Here is a 13,114-nt window from a genome sequence, read left to right as displayed (position 1 = left end):
GCCTTGTTTAACGATATTACCCTCTTTTTTAATAAAACACAATCTTGATTTCAACGCAAAAATGGGAAAGGATATTTGATCTAATTTCAAAATGATAATTCCAAAATTCATTTAAAAGAAGACATTGTAGAAAATAGCAAAATGTTTCAGCAATTTCAAAAGTTAACAGGTAAAAAAATATTAAAAATAATTAAATTTTCAAATGATAAGTAAGTGATAAAAACTATTGTTTCTGAAAAATTATTGAAAATATTCTAGTGCGTTAAATTTTTGAACAATAAGAGAGATTGGATATGTGTTCAGAAGTTTGTTGAACCGATAGCTAAACGAAATTTAGACCAATATGTTCTACATTCTGTAAACTGTTTCATCATTTCATAATTTTTATTTTAGGATAAATAGATCACAAGAACAATAATGAAATTTACATAAAATAACATTATATTATCAAGTTGAATTTTCATTAGTCAAATTTTTGCTAAAACGACAAAATATAACTAAAATAATATAATATATAAAATAAATAATGTAATATATATATTCATTTTTATCGAATGTTTGGATATTTGAGTTATTTAGAATTTTGTTGAAAAAATGCAGCAATTTTTTTTTGAATTTCAATTAGGCCGATGCAAATATTTTTCAAAGTTCTTGTTCCTCGGCTCTGACAAAGGTTTAGGGGGGGGGGGGACAAGAAATATAAATTTTGAAATAAAAAGCCATAGTTTCAACATTTGCATGGAAAAAGTGCTTTAAAATGCATTTTGCACTTGTTTAGTTTTTTTGCAATCATTAATTTTCAAAAAATGTAAAATTTGATGAAAACAAAAAAATAGCGAAAAGATAAACATTTTGCTATGATATATGTTTAAAATATTCAAAATGCTATAGATTTTTGAATTGATTTCAGCTGAATACAATACAAATTCCATTAAAATTTTGAAGTTTTTGAATTTTTTTGCCTTCTGATTTTGGGTGGGGCCCCAAAACTTTAAATAAAATTTGAATTTAGCATATGTACTCAAAACTGAAAATAACACAGTTTATTGCATCTCTGAGAGGCAATAATATTGTTCAATTGGAAATTTTAACTTAAATTCAAATAAATACGATAAAAATCCTTATTAATCCTTTAAAAAATCTTTGGATTTTCATCAAGAAAAAATCCCAATTGAGCATGGCTCTCCTCTCTCACGCACGAAAGATCGGTAAAAAGAATCTAAAAAAATCATCATCTTGATTATTCGGCGAAACATCTTTTTCACTACTAAACTTGTAAGTATAACGTCACACGTCGAAAAATTACCTGTCACATTTTGTAGATGGGCAATGCATGTAAACAAAGTGAAATAAATATTATTAAGTGGTGCTGACAAGGAAATCTACAAAAAATCATCAGCAGATTGATTTTTTGGAGAATTTCGGGAGCGATTTTCTTTTGCGTGATTTGCCTCCTCTCTCTTTCGCGGGTGAAGAAAGCTCGCAAGAGAAATTGATTTTTTCGCGATTATTCCATCTCCGAGTGTTACTATTTTCCAAAACATGATTAAAATTTATATCTTCCACCTGATAAAAGATGAAGAAAGACTAAGAAATCATTCATACTTATGTTTAATTTTTTATATTGTGTAGCTTAAATCTCTGTTTTGTTCAATATTTAGCTGCTAATCTTTATTTAAATGAAAATTATTTTCTTTAAAATGACAAAGATGAGGTTTTAAAAGATAATCAATTTTAAGAGAATTGTTTGCCCACTTTGCCTTTTGATCTATGGAGCTCATATTTGGCATAGATTTAATGTATTGATTTGATTTTGAACTGCGAGCGTATCCAACCAGACTACAACCTGATGTTCAGAACTATTGGACTATTTTATCATCGACTTTTCCGGAACAGTGATTAAAAAAAAGGACTTGTTAGAAACACAACCGTATTCAGAATTTAAGTTTTAAAAAGTTAATTAAAAAAATTAGTTATTTTTCGTTTATTCAATTTTAATAAATTTAAACGTTTAATAAAAAAAACATGTTCATCATTTTTCGAGTAAACTTGACATTAAGACTACTAAGTGGGCTTGGATGCCATACTAATTTCATAACCAGATTGTGGGCCGCAGTTTGGTAATCACTGTTCTACTAAATTGTTGAGTAGACAATTACAAAAAAAATGATACATAAACATAAGGGGCTTGCTTGTAATCATCACGAGGTATATTATTACGGTTTTATGAAAACAAGGGTTGAAAAAGTTGCTTTTTGTGTTTCTCTTTGTTTTGTCAATCGTACCTGTCGCGGGTGACCTTGAACGGTCATGATCAATGATGACCAACTTTTTCAAAACATTTTTTTTCCCGTAAAGTCGCGATAACTCGCGATGATTACATGCAAACCCCTTATGTGTATGTATCCATTTTTTTTGTAATTCAACTTTGTAGTTTATTGTTACACTCTACAAAACACCCCTGCAAAAAATAAAGTCAATAAAACATGAGATTTGACAATGACAAATTTTGCTCTAATTAAAAAAAATGACCCTTCTGGGTTATTGCATATTAGAAATAGTAGTTTATGCAACAAGTTGCAAAAAGAGGATTTTTTCAGCACGAGTCGTGCATTTATCCAACGAGGTTCACCGAGTTGGATACATACGAAGAGTGCTGAAAAAGTCAAGTTTTGCAACGAGTTCCATACAACATTTTTTGCAATTCCAAAAAACACACACTGAGTGAATTTTTATGTCAAATTTTCATTTTTTTTTGTCAATAAATCGTTTAAAACAAAAAATGTTGAAAAGTGTTACTTTTCGAAACAAGTGCTGAAAAGTTCAACTTTTCAGCACCCATTTGAATGCTGAAAAGTAGAACTTTTCAGCATTTATTTTGAAAAGTGTTGGTATTCCATTCTGTTATTTTTAGTACAGAAAAGTAGGCTATTTCGTCGTTCAAGAATGACAGGAAAAGTAAGTAGACGGAATTGCAAAAGAATATTTTGACATTTCTCACATTTGTACAGTCGAGTAACGAAAAATAGCAGATTTTTTAAACTTTTGTATTTTTAGAATTACCCAAAAATATTCTTCGATGTCCTATTTTGGCCCAAAATGCCCCAAAATGATCTGAAAATCTTTGCCCGTGTGCTTTATTGCTCTATCTAGATAGGAATCTCAGCAAGCTTAGTGAAAAGAGAGCCTAATCTGATGTTAAGAATAAGAAAATAAAAAAATGCTTCAAAAATCATTGTTGTTGATCAACATAAATCTTGCATAAATAATTTTTTGGCATTAATGTTCCGATAACTGTCGAATTTATTGAGTTTAACGACTTTTCAATGGATGAATAATTCTGTCTACACGCAAAACGGACATTAGGTATAAATTCCTAATTTTTAGTATTTTTTGAACTTATGTTCTAGCTTGTCAAATTATACCTAAAAATTAGTATTTTTTTCTTCCTAAAATTTAGGATTTTTTTAGAACACTGAAGTACTTCTTACAAATTCCTAAATTTTAGTATTTTTCTTAGTTCTAAAATTGCGATTCACGTTTTGACAAGTCAAAACAAAATAATTTCGTGGCTGTGAGTTGGTGTTCCGCAGTGCTGCTGAAAACTTAGGACCTTTGGCAAGGTAAGTTTTGTGCAGGAAGAAAAGTGGTTCTCCGGTTCTGCACGGAGAACGGAACCCGGAGCATCCTTGTCAGAGGAAGTGTGGCTCGCGTGCTTGTGGAGGAGGAGGAGGAGGAGGACGGAACCTTCAACTCCCGGCGTAATTAAGCCGCCACTTCCCTCTCGTGCTCTGGAGGACGGATCTCGGGACGGATATTTGCGGAAGAGCTGGAAAGGGAAGTATAAACGGACCCCAACCGTGGAGATTGTGCGACCGTGGCGATTGTGTGAATGAAAAGTTGTATCGAGTTTGAGTTTGACGAACCAATTTTATCTTTTTGTGATTTGGTTGGACGTTGCGGGTGTGTGTATGTATGCGTTTGTGAAAGTGTTCGTGTGTGTGTGTGTGTGTGTGTGTGTGTGTGTGTGTGTGTGTGTGTGTGTGTGTGTGTGTGTGTGTGTGTGCTCGTGTGTGTATGAGAGACTGAAAGTGAATGGGTGGGGGTAGACGAAGAGAAAGAGAGAAAGAAAGAGAAAGTGGGAGAGAGAAGAGGAGAGGGAGAGAAAAGTGGGAGAGAAGAGGGAATGAAAGAGAGCGAAAATGGGAAAGGAGAGAGAAAGTAGAAAAGGGAGAGAAAGGGGAGTTTGTGAGAGAAGGCTGGAGGGAAGAGCGAAAGAAAATGTGGGAAAGAGATAGGGTGAGGGTAGAGGAAGAGAGAGAGTAAGAGAGAGAGAAAGTGGGAGTGAGAGGGGCAAAGATGAAGAAAGAGAGAGATAAGAGATATAGTTGGAGAGAGAGTAGGAGATGGAGAGATAGTAGGAGAGGGAGAGATAGTAGGAGAGGGAGAGATAGTAGGAGAGGAGAGAGATAGTAGGAGAAGGAGAGAGTAGGAGAGGCAGAGAGAAGGTGGGAAAGAGAGAGGTGAGAAAATATGGGAGAGAGAAAGGGAGAGAGGGTAGGAGAGAAAGAGAAAAAGTTGAATTGAGAGGAAGGGAAGAGAGAGATAGCAGGGAACAGGAAGAGCGAGAAAATAGAAAGAGAGGGGAGAGAGAGAAAATTTTAAAAATCTCTAATTCCAAACATTTTAAAACCAAAAATCTTATATTCTACAATTCCAAATATTTAAAGATTAAAATGTTGAAGTTGTAAAAATATTAAAATATTAAAATAATAAAAGATATTTAAAATAAATAAATATTGAAATATTAAAGATATGTTATATAATATTATACAAAATTATAATGTTAAAATATTCAAATCATTAAATATTTATTTTAGGTACGTACATCTATGCAAAAGTTGTGTTTTATGTAAATAAAAATATTAATATCATTTAAAATTTTGTTTTTCTTCTGCCTGCAAATCTCTTGGAAAATACCTAATTTAAAAATTAAAATATTGAAATATCAAAATATTAAAATATTGAAATATTAAAATATTAAAATATTAAAATATTGAAATATTAAAATATTAAAATATTAAAATATTGAAATATTAAAATATTAAAATATTAAAATATTAAAATATTGAAATTTTAAAATATTAAAATATTAAAATATTAAAATATAAAAATATTAAAATATAAAAATATTAAAATATTAAAATATTAAAATATTAAAATATTAAAATATTAAAATATAAAAATATTAAAATATAAAAATATTAAAATATTAAAATATTAAAATATCAAAATATCAAAATATTAAAATATTAAAATATTAAAATATTAAAATATTAAAATATTAAAATATTAAAATATTAAAATATTAAAATATTAAAATATTAAAATATTAAACTATTAAAATATTAAAATATTAAAATATTAAAATATTAAAATATTAAAATATTAAAATATTAAAATATTAAAATATTAAAATATTAAAATATTAAAATATTAAAATATTAAAATATTAAAATATTAAAATATTAAAATATTAAAATATTAAAATATTAAAATATTAAAATATTAAAATATTAAAATATTAAAATATTAAAATATTAAAATATTAAAATATTAAAATATTAAAATATTAAAATATTAAAATATTAAAATATTAAAATATTAAAATATTAAAATATTAAAATATTAAAATATTAAAATATTAAAATATTAAAATATTAAAATATTAAAATATTAAAATATTAAAATATTAAAATATTAAAATATTAAAATATTAAAATATTAAAATATTAAAATATTAAAATATTAGAATATTTAAATATTAAAATATTAAAATATTAAAATATTAAAATATTAAAATATTAAAATATTAAAATATTAAAATATTAAAATATTAAAATATTAAAATATTAAAATATTAAAATATTAAAATATTAAAATATTAAAATATTAAAATATTAAAATATTAAAATATTTAAATATTTAACTATTGAAATATTAAAATACTGAAATATTTAACTATTAAAAAATTAAAACATAAAAAACCAAAATATTTATAAAAAAGATAAATTTAATATTTTAAATAAAGATGCATTGAAAAAATAAAATAAAATTTAAATTTTAATATTCATTTTTAGGTGAGAACATTTATGAAATAGTTGTGTTTGATATAAATAAAAATATTAATATCATATAAACCATTGTTTTCTTCTGCCTGCATATCTCTTGGATAATACCTAATTTGATCTTTGATTATTTTTAAGTATAAGTAATTTTCGATCCCTCACGTTTATAGAAAATACCTCAAATTTAGGTATTTATGCCTAGAAATAAGGAATAAATGGTCCGCCATCTTTGATTATACCTGATTATCAGTAATTTAGGATCCCTCACTTTTCCAGAAAATACCTCAAATTTAGATTTTTATACCTAAAAATTTGGAATAATCATGGTCCGCCATCTTTGATTATACCTGAATATCAGTAATTTTGGATCCCTATTTTTTCTGAAAATACCTCAAATTTAGGTATTTATTCCTAAAAATTAGGAATAATAATGGTCCGCCATCTTGGATTATACCTGAATGTCAGTAATTTTGGATCCCTCACTTTTCCAGAAAATACCTCAAATTTAGGTATTTATACCTAGCAATAAGGAATAACCATGGTCCGCCATCTTGGATTATACCTAAATATTAGTAATTTTGGATCCCTCACTTTTCCAGAAAATACCTCAAATTTAGGTATTTATACCTAGAAATAAGGAATAATCATGGTCCGCCATCTTGGATTATACCTAAATATCAGTAATTTTGGATCCCTCACTTTCCCAGAAAATACCTCAAATTTAGGTATATATACCTAGAAATAAGCAATAACCATGGTCCGCCATCTTGGATTATACCTAAATATAAGTAATTTTGGTCCCTCACTTTTTCTGAAAATACCTCAAATTTAGGTATTTATTCCTAAAATTAGGAATAATAATGGTCCGCAATCTTGGATTATACCTGAATATCAGTAATTTTGGATCCCTATTTTTTCTGAAAATACCTCAAATTTAGGTATTTATTCCTAAAAATTTGGAATAATCATGGTCCGCCATCTTTGATTATACCTGAATATCAGTAATTTTGGATCCCTATTTTTTCTGAAAATACCTCAAATTTAGGTATTTATTCCTAAAAATTAGGAATAATAATGGTCCGCCATCTTGGATTATACCTGAATGTCAGTAATTTTGGATCCCTCACTTTTCCAGAAAATACCTCAAATTTAGGTATTTATACCTAGCAATAAGGAATAACCATGGTCCGCCATCTTGGATTATACCTAAATATTAGTAATTTTGGATCCCTCACTTTTCCAGAAAATACCTCAAATTTAGGTATTTATACCTAGAAATAAGGAATAATCATGGTCCGCCATCTTGGATTATACCTAAATATCAGTAATTTTGGATCCCTCACTTTCCCAGAAAATACCTCAAATTTAGGTATATATACCTAGAAATAAGCAATAACCATGGTCCGCCATCTTGGATTATACCTAAATATAAGTAATTTTGGTCCCTCACTTTTTCTGAAAATACCTCAAATTTAGGTATTTATTCCTAAAAATTAGGAATAATAATGGTCCGCAATCTTGGATTATACCTGAATATCAGTAATTTTGGATCCCTATTTTTCTGAAAATACCTCAAATTTAGGTATTTATTCCTAAAATTTGGAATAATCATGGTCCGCCATCTTTGATTATACCTGAATATCAGTAATTTTGGATCCCTATTTTTCTGAAAATACCTCAAATTTAGGTATTTATTCCTAAAAATTAGGAATAATAATGGTCCGCCATCTTGGATTATACCTGAATGTCAGTAATTTTGGATCCTCACTTTTCCAGAAAATACCTCAAATTTAGGTATTTATACCTAGCAATAAGGAATAACCATGGTCCGCCATCTTGGATTATACCTAAATATTAGTAATTTTGGATCCTCACTTTTCCAGAAAATACCTCAAATTTAGGTATTTATACCTAGAAATAAGGAATAATCATGGTCCGCCATCTTGGATTATACCTAAATATCAGTAATTTTGGATCCCTCACTTTCCCAGAAAATACCTCAAATTTAGGTATATATACCTAGAAATAAGCAATAACCATGGTCCGCCATCTTGGATTATACCTAAATATAAGTAATTTTGGTCCCCTCACTTTTCCAGAAAATACCTAAAATTAAGGTATTTTGGTTCTACAATTATACCTAAAATATAGGAATTCTCGTACTAAAACGCTATTAGTAATTTTATTACTAATAGCCGATTAGTAATAAAATAACTTATTGCAGTCAGGTTCGATTATACCTAAAAATTAGGAATTTATACCTAATGTCCGTTATGCGTGTACTGAAAACTATTGATGTTAGTCAAATATTTGAAAAATTCGCTGTTCTTTTCGAAAAAAAGCTTTGCCGATCCGATATCGTGGTGCAATTACAGGAAGATCCCTACAACTTGCGACCGTCAAAATCAGTTGTTCAAAGTGTGAAAATCAGATCTAATTAATACAAGTAGCTCAAGTCTGGCTACACGCAAAACGGACATTAGGTATAAATTCCTAATTTTTAGGTATAATCGAACCTGACTGCAATAAGGTATTTTATTACTAATCGGCTATTAGTAATAAAATTACTAGTCGCGTTTTAGTACGAGAATTCCTAAATTTTAGGTATAATTGAAGAACCAATATACCTAAATTTTAGGTATTTTCTGGAAAAGTGAGGGAACCAAAATTACTAATATTTAGGTATAATCCAAGATGGCGGACCATGATTATTACTAAATTCTAGGTATAAAAACCTAAAATTTAGGTATTTTCTGGAAAAGTGTGGAATCCAAAATTACTGATATTCAGGTATAATCCAAGATGGCGGACCATTATTATTCCTAATTTTTAGGTATAAATACCTAAATTTGAGGTATTTTCAGAAAAAGTGAGGGATCCAAAATTACTAATATTTAGGTATAATCCAAGATGGCGGGCCATGATTATTCCTTATTTTTAGGTATAAATACCTAAATTTGAGGTATTTTCTGGAAAAGTGAGGGATCCAAAATTACTGATATTCAGGTATAATCCAAGATGGCGGACCATTATTATTCCTAATTTTTAGGAATAAATACCTAAATTTGAGGTATTTTCTGGAAAAGCGAGGGAACCAAAATTACTAATATTTAGGTATAATCCAAGATGGCGGACCATGATTATTACTAAATTCTGGGCATAAAAACCTAAAATTTTGGTATTTTCTTGAAAAGTCAGGGATCCAAAATAACTTATATTTAGGAATAATCCAAGATGGCGGACCATGATTATGACTGAATTCTAGGCATAAAGACCTAAAATTTAGGTATTTTCTGGAAATGTGAGAGAACCAAAATTAATAATATTTAGGTATAATCTAAGATGGCGGACCATGATTATTACTAAATTCTAGGCATAAAAACCTAAAATTTTGGTATTTTCTGGAAGAGTCAGGATCCAAAATAACTTTTATTTAGGTATAATCCATGATGGCGGACCACGATTATTCTTTATTTTAAGTGTAAAAACCTAAATTTGAGATATTTTCTGGAAAAGTAAGGGATCCAAAATAACTGATATTCAGGTATAATTCAAGATGGCGGACCATGATTATTACTAAATTCTAGGCATAAATGCCTGAATTTGAGATATTTTCTGGAAAAGTAAGCGCTCAAGGTATAATTCAAGATGTCGGACCACGATTATTCCTAATTTCTAGGCATAAATATCTAAATTTTGGGTATTTTCTAGAAAAGTAAGGTAACCAAAATAACTTATATTTAGGAATAATCAAAGATAAAATTAGGTATTATCCAAGAGATATGCAGGCAGAAGAAAACAATGGTCTTAATGATATTTATATTTTTATTTACATAAAAAACAACTTTTTTATAAATGTTCTTACCTAAAAATACATTTATGATGATTTGAATATTTTATTATTTTAATATTTTGATGTTTTAATATTTTAATACTTTAATATTTTATTATTTTAATATTTTAATATTTTAATATTTTAAAATTTTAAAATTTTAATATATTAATATATTAATATTTTAATATTATAATATTATAATATTATATTTAATATTATAATATTATAATATTTTAATATTTTAATATTTTAATATTTTAATATTTTAATATTTTAATATTTTAATTTTTTTAATATTTTAATATTTTTTAATATTTTAATATTTTAATATTTTAAATTTTTTAATATTTAATTTTTTTTAATATTTTAATATTTTGTTATTTTAAATTTAAGTATTTCAATATTTTAATATTTTATTGTTGGAATAATTTACTGCTTTAGTTTTTTAATATTTTAATAATTATTTATTTGTGATATTTTATTATTGTAATATTTGAATATTTTTACAACTTCAATATAAAAATCTTTTAATATTTTGAATTTTAGAATATTTGATTTTTTGGAGTTTGAGGATGTTTGAAATTTAGGGTTTTTAAATTTTTCTCTCTCTCTCTTCCTCTTTCTCTCTATTTCGAGCTTGCTTTCTCTTCTCTATCCTACTTTTTCTCGCTCTCCCATCCGCTCTATTTTTCCCACCTTCTCTCTTCCTCTCCCCCTCTACCACATTTTCTCCCCTTCTCTCTTTCACACTTTCTCTCCCTCTCCTACTTTCTCTCCCACTTTCTCTCTCATCTCTCTTCTTCCTCCCACTTTGCCCCTTTACTCCCACTTGCTCTCTCCTACCTGTTACTCTATCTACCACTATTTCTCTATTTCTCCCCTCTCTTGTCTCTCCTTCTCACTCTTTCTCTGTCCTCTCTTTCTCTTACTCTCTCTAGCACTATTTTTATCTTTCTCTCTTATACACACATTTTACCCCCTTCATCTCTCTCTCTCTCTCACTCTCTCTCTCTCTCTCTCTCTCTCTCTCTCTCTCTCTCTCTCTTTCTCTCTCTCTTTCTCTCTCTCCTTCTCTCTTAGTTTCTCTCTTTCATCTACCCTCACCCTAGCGCTCTCTCTCTCCCACATTTTCTGTCCCTCTTCCCTCCCACTTTCTCTCTCCCTCTCTCCCTTTCCCACTTTCTCTCTCTTTACCTCCTTTTTCTCTCCCTCTCCTCTTCTCTCGCCCACTTTCTCTTCCTCTACCCTCGCTCTCTCACTCTCAGTCTCTCATACACACACGAGCACAAACGCACTTTCACACACGCATACATACACACACACATACACACACCCGCAACTCCCAACCAAATCACAACAAGATAAACTTTGGTTCACCAACCTCAAACCTTTCATTCGCCTCCAGCACCTTTCTCAGTGGATCGCACAATCCCCCCGGTTGGGGTTCCTTTATACTCCCCCTTTCCAGCTCTTCCGCAAACATCCGTCCTCAAGGGCACGAGAGGGAAGACGCGGCTTTTTTAATCCCGCCGGGAGTTGAAGGTTCCGTCCTCCTCCTTGGCACTCAAAAAGCGGTTCCCTTAAAAAAAATAAAGCTACGTAACTAAATCCAGCGATGCCCCGGCGGAACCTCTGTCCCATCCTGGGAGAACTGTGCCACGCGTCGGATTTTGAAGAGCCGAACCTGTTCTGCAAATGGAGCGTCCAGTTCGGATCCAGTTGGAAAGTGATTGAGGGTCACTGCGAGGGACAGAGTGTCGCCAACACGGCCCGCGTCGATCCTCGGCGGTCCAACTTTGGAACTCCGCTCGATTTGCACCTGGCCTGCCGCGGAATCCAGGTTTGGCCAAAGCTGCACGTGGAATGATTGCGCTGAACTCGTTCGACAACTTTTGGCCAGTCGGGTACGGCTTTGCGTTTCTGCCGACCCAACCGGGGCTGCACTGGATCCGGATGGCCACGTGGAAAGTTTCGTCGGCCAACTCGAAATCAATTTCCGATCGGTTCCCGGCACAAAACTTACCTTGCCACTTCCCACAATTTAAAAATTAACAGCAGCACCACGGAACACAAACTCACAGCCGCGAAATTATTTTGACATTGACATGTCAAAACGTGAATCACAATTCTTGAACTAAAAATACTAAAATTTAGGAATTTTTAAGAAGTACTTCAATGTTCTAAAAAAATCCTAAATTTTAGGAAGAAAAAATTACTAATTTTTAGGTATAATTTGACAAGCTAGAACATAAGTTCAAAAAATACTAAAAATTAGGAATTTATACCTAATGTCCGTTTTGCGTGTAGGCCGGGGCGTATAATTGTGAAACACGACCGACGTCGAAGTAGGGAGTAACTATCGAAAATGTCGTGTCTCTTTATTAAATTTTGTTAAAAAAGTAAATTAGATCAAAAAATGTATCGAGAAAGGTTGAACAAAATTGTAATAATTGATAGTTTTTTTTCACAAATCCTCTCCGAAAAGTTGGAAAGGGGCGCGTTAATTTGCGTCAAACCAATAAAACAAACAAACTTGATCAAAAGACGGATAGTTGGAGGGCGCGAGTTTAAAATAAACCGCGTTGCTTTGGGGCTGGTCACGAACGCATTTTCGTCAAAACGTCATAATCGACGGCGACGACGGCCCGTTTCAAGCCGAGCACGTGTTTCCCCCTTTTTTGGTGCAGCTCGAAACAAAATAAATGGGTTAAGGTGTAACGTGCCATCATCAGATATGGCGAAAAAACATGGTTGAAAAACTGTCCCGTTCCACCCTAAAAATGACGATTTCTTGTTCCACCTTATATACTGGAAATTTATAACTTTTTCGAAACTTTGTAAATTCTCCACATAAGAAGCACGCAGCATACACTAAATTATAATCACTGTACACAAAACATTAGCGACAACTCGACAATATAATTCAACAAGTCAACAAAATAAAATTTACCATAAATTTTGCCTCTTTTCCAGCACTTTGCTTTCGCCATACAAAAATGTCACCACCGAAAAACAGCTCCAAAATGCCGATTATTAGCCTTACCTCAATAAAATTGTAATCCTTACACGTGCTGCAACCAGCGGAATCGGCTGATAACAACCAATAGTCACAACACCCGCGAAATCCGCGAACTCGTCGTCCAAAACTTGC

At 30.5% G+C, this 13,114-nt stretch overlaps 1 protein-coding gene and 1 pseudogene across 4 annotated transcripts in view; both read left to right on the top strand.

Annotated features, from left to right (window-relative positions):
* Positions 1-13,114, top strand: part of LOC6041095 — a 466,221-nt gene that overhangs the window by 154,032 nt on the left and 299,075 nt on the right. The window lies entirely within an intron of this gene.
* Positions 11,539-12,112, top strand: LOC6034564 (annotated as a pseudogene).

The sequence above is a fragment of the Culex quinquefasciatus genome, chromosome 3 (assembly GCF_015732765.1).
Source record: "Culex quinquefasciatus strain JHB chromosome 3, VPISU_Cqui_1.0_pri_paternal, whole genome shotgun sequence".
Lineage (NCBI taxonomy): Eukaryota > Metazoa > Arthropoda > Insecta > Diptera > Culicidae > Culex > Culex quinquefasciatus.
Note: the sequence above shows the minus strand (reverse complement) of the source record. Positions and strands in the feature narration are given on the sequence as shown.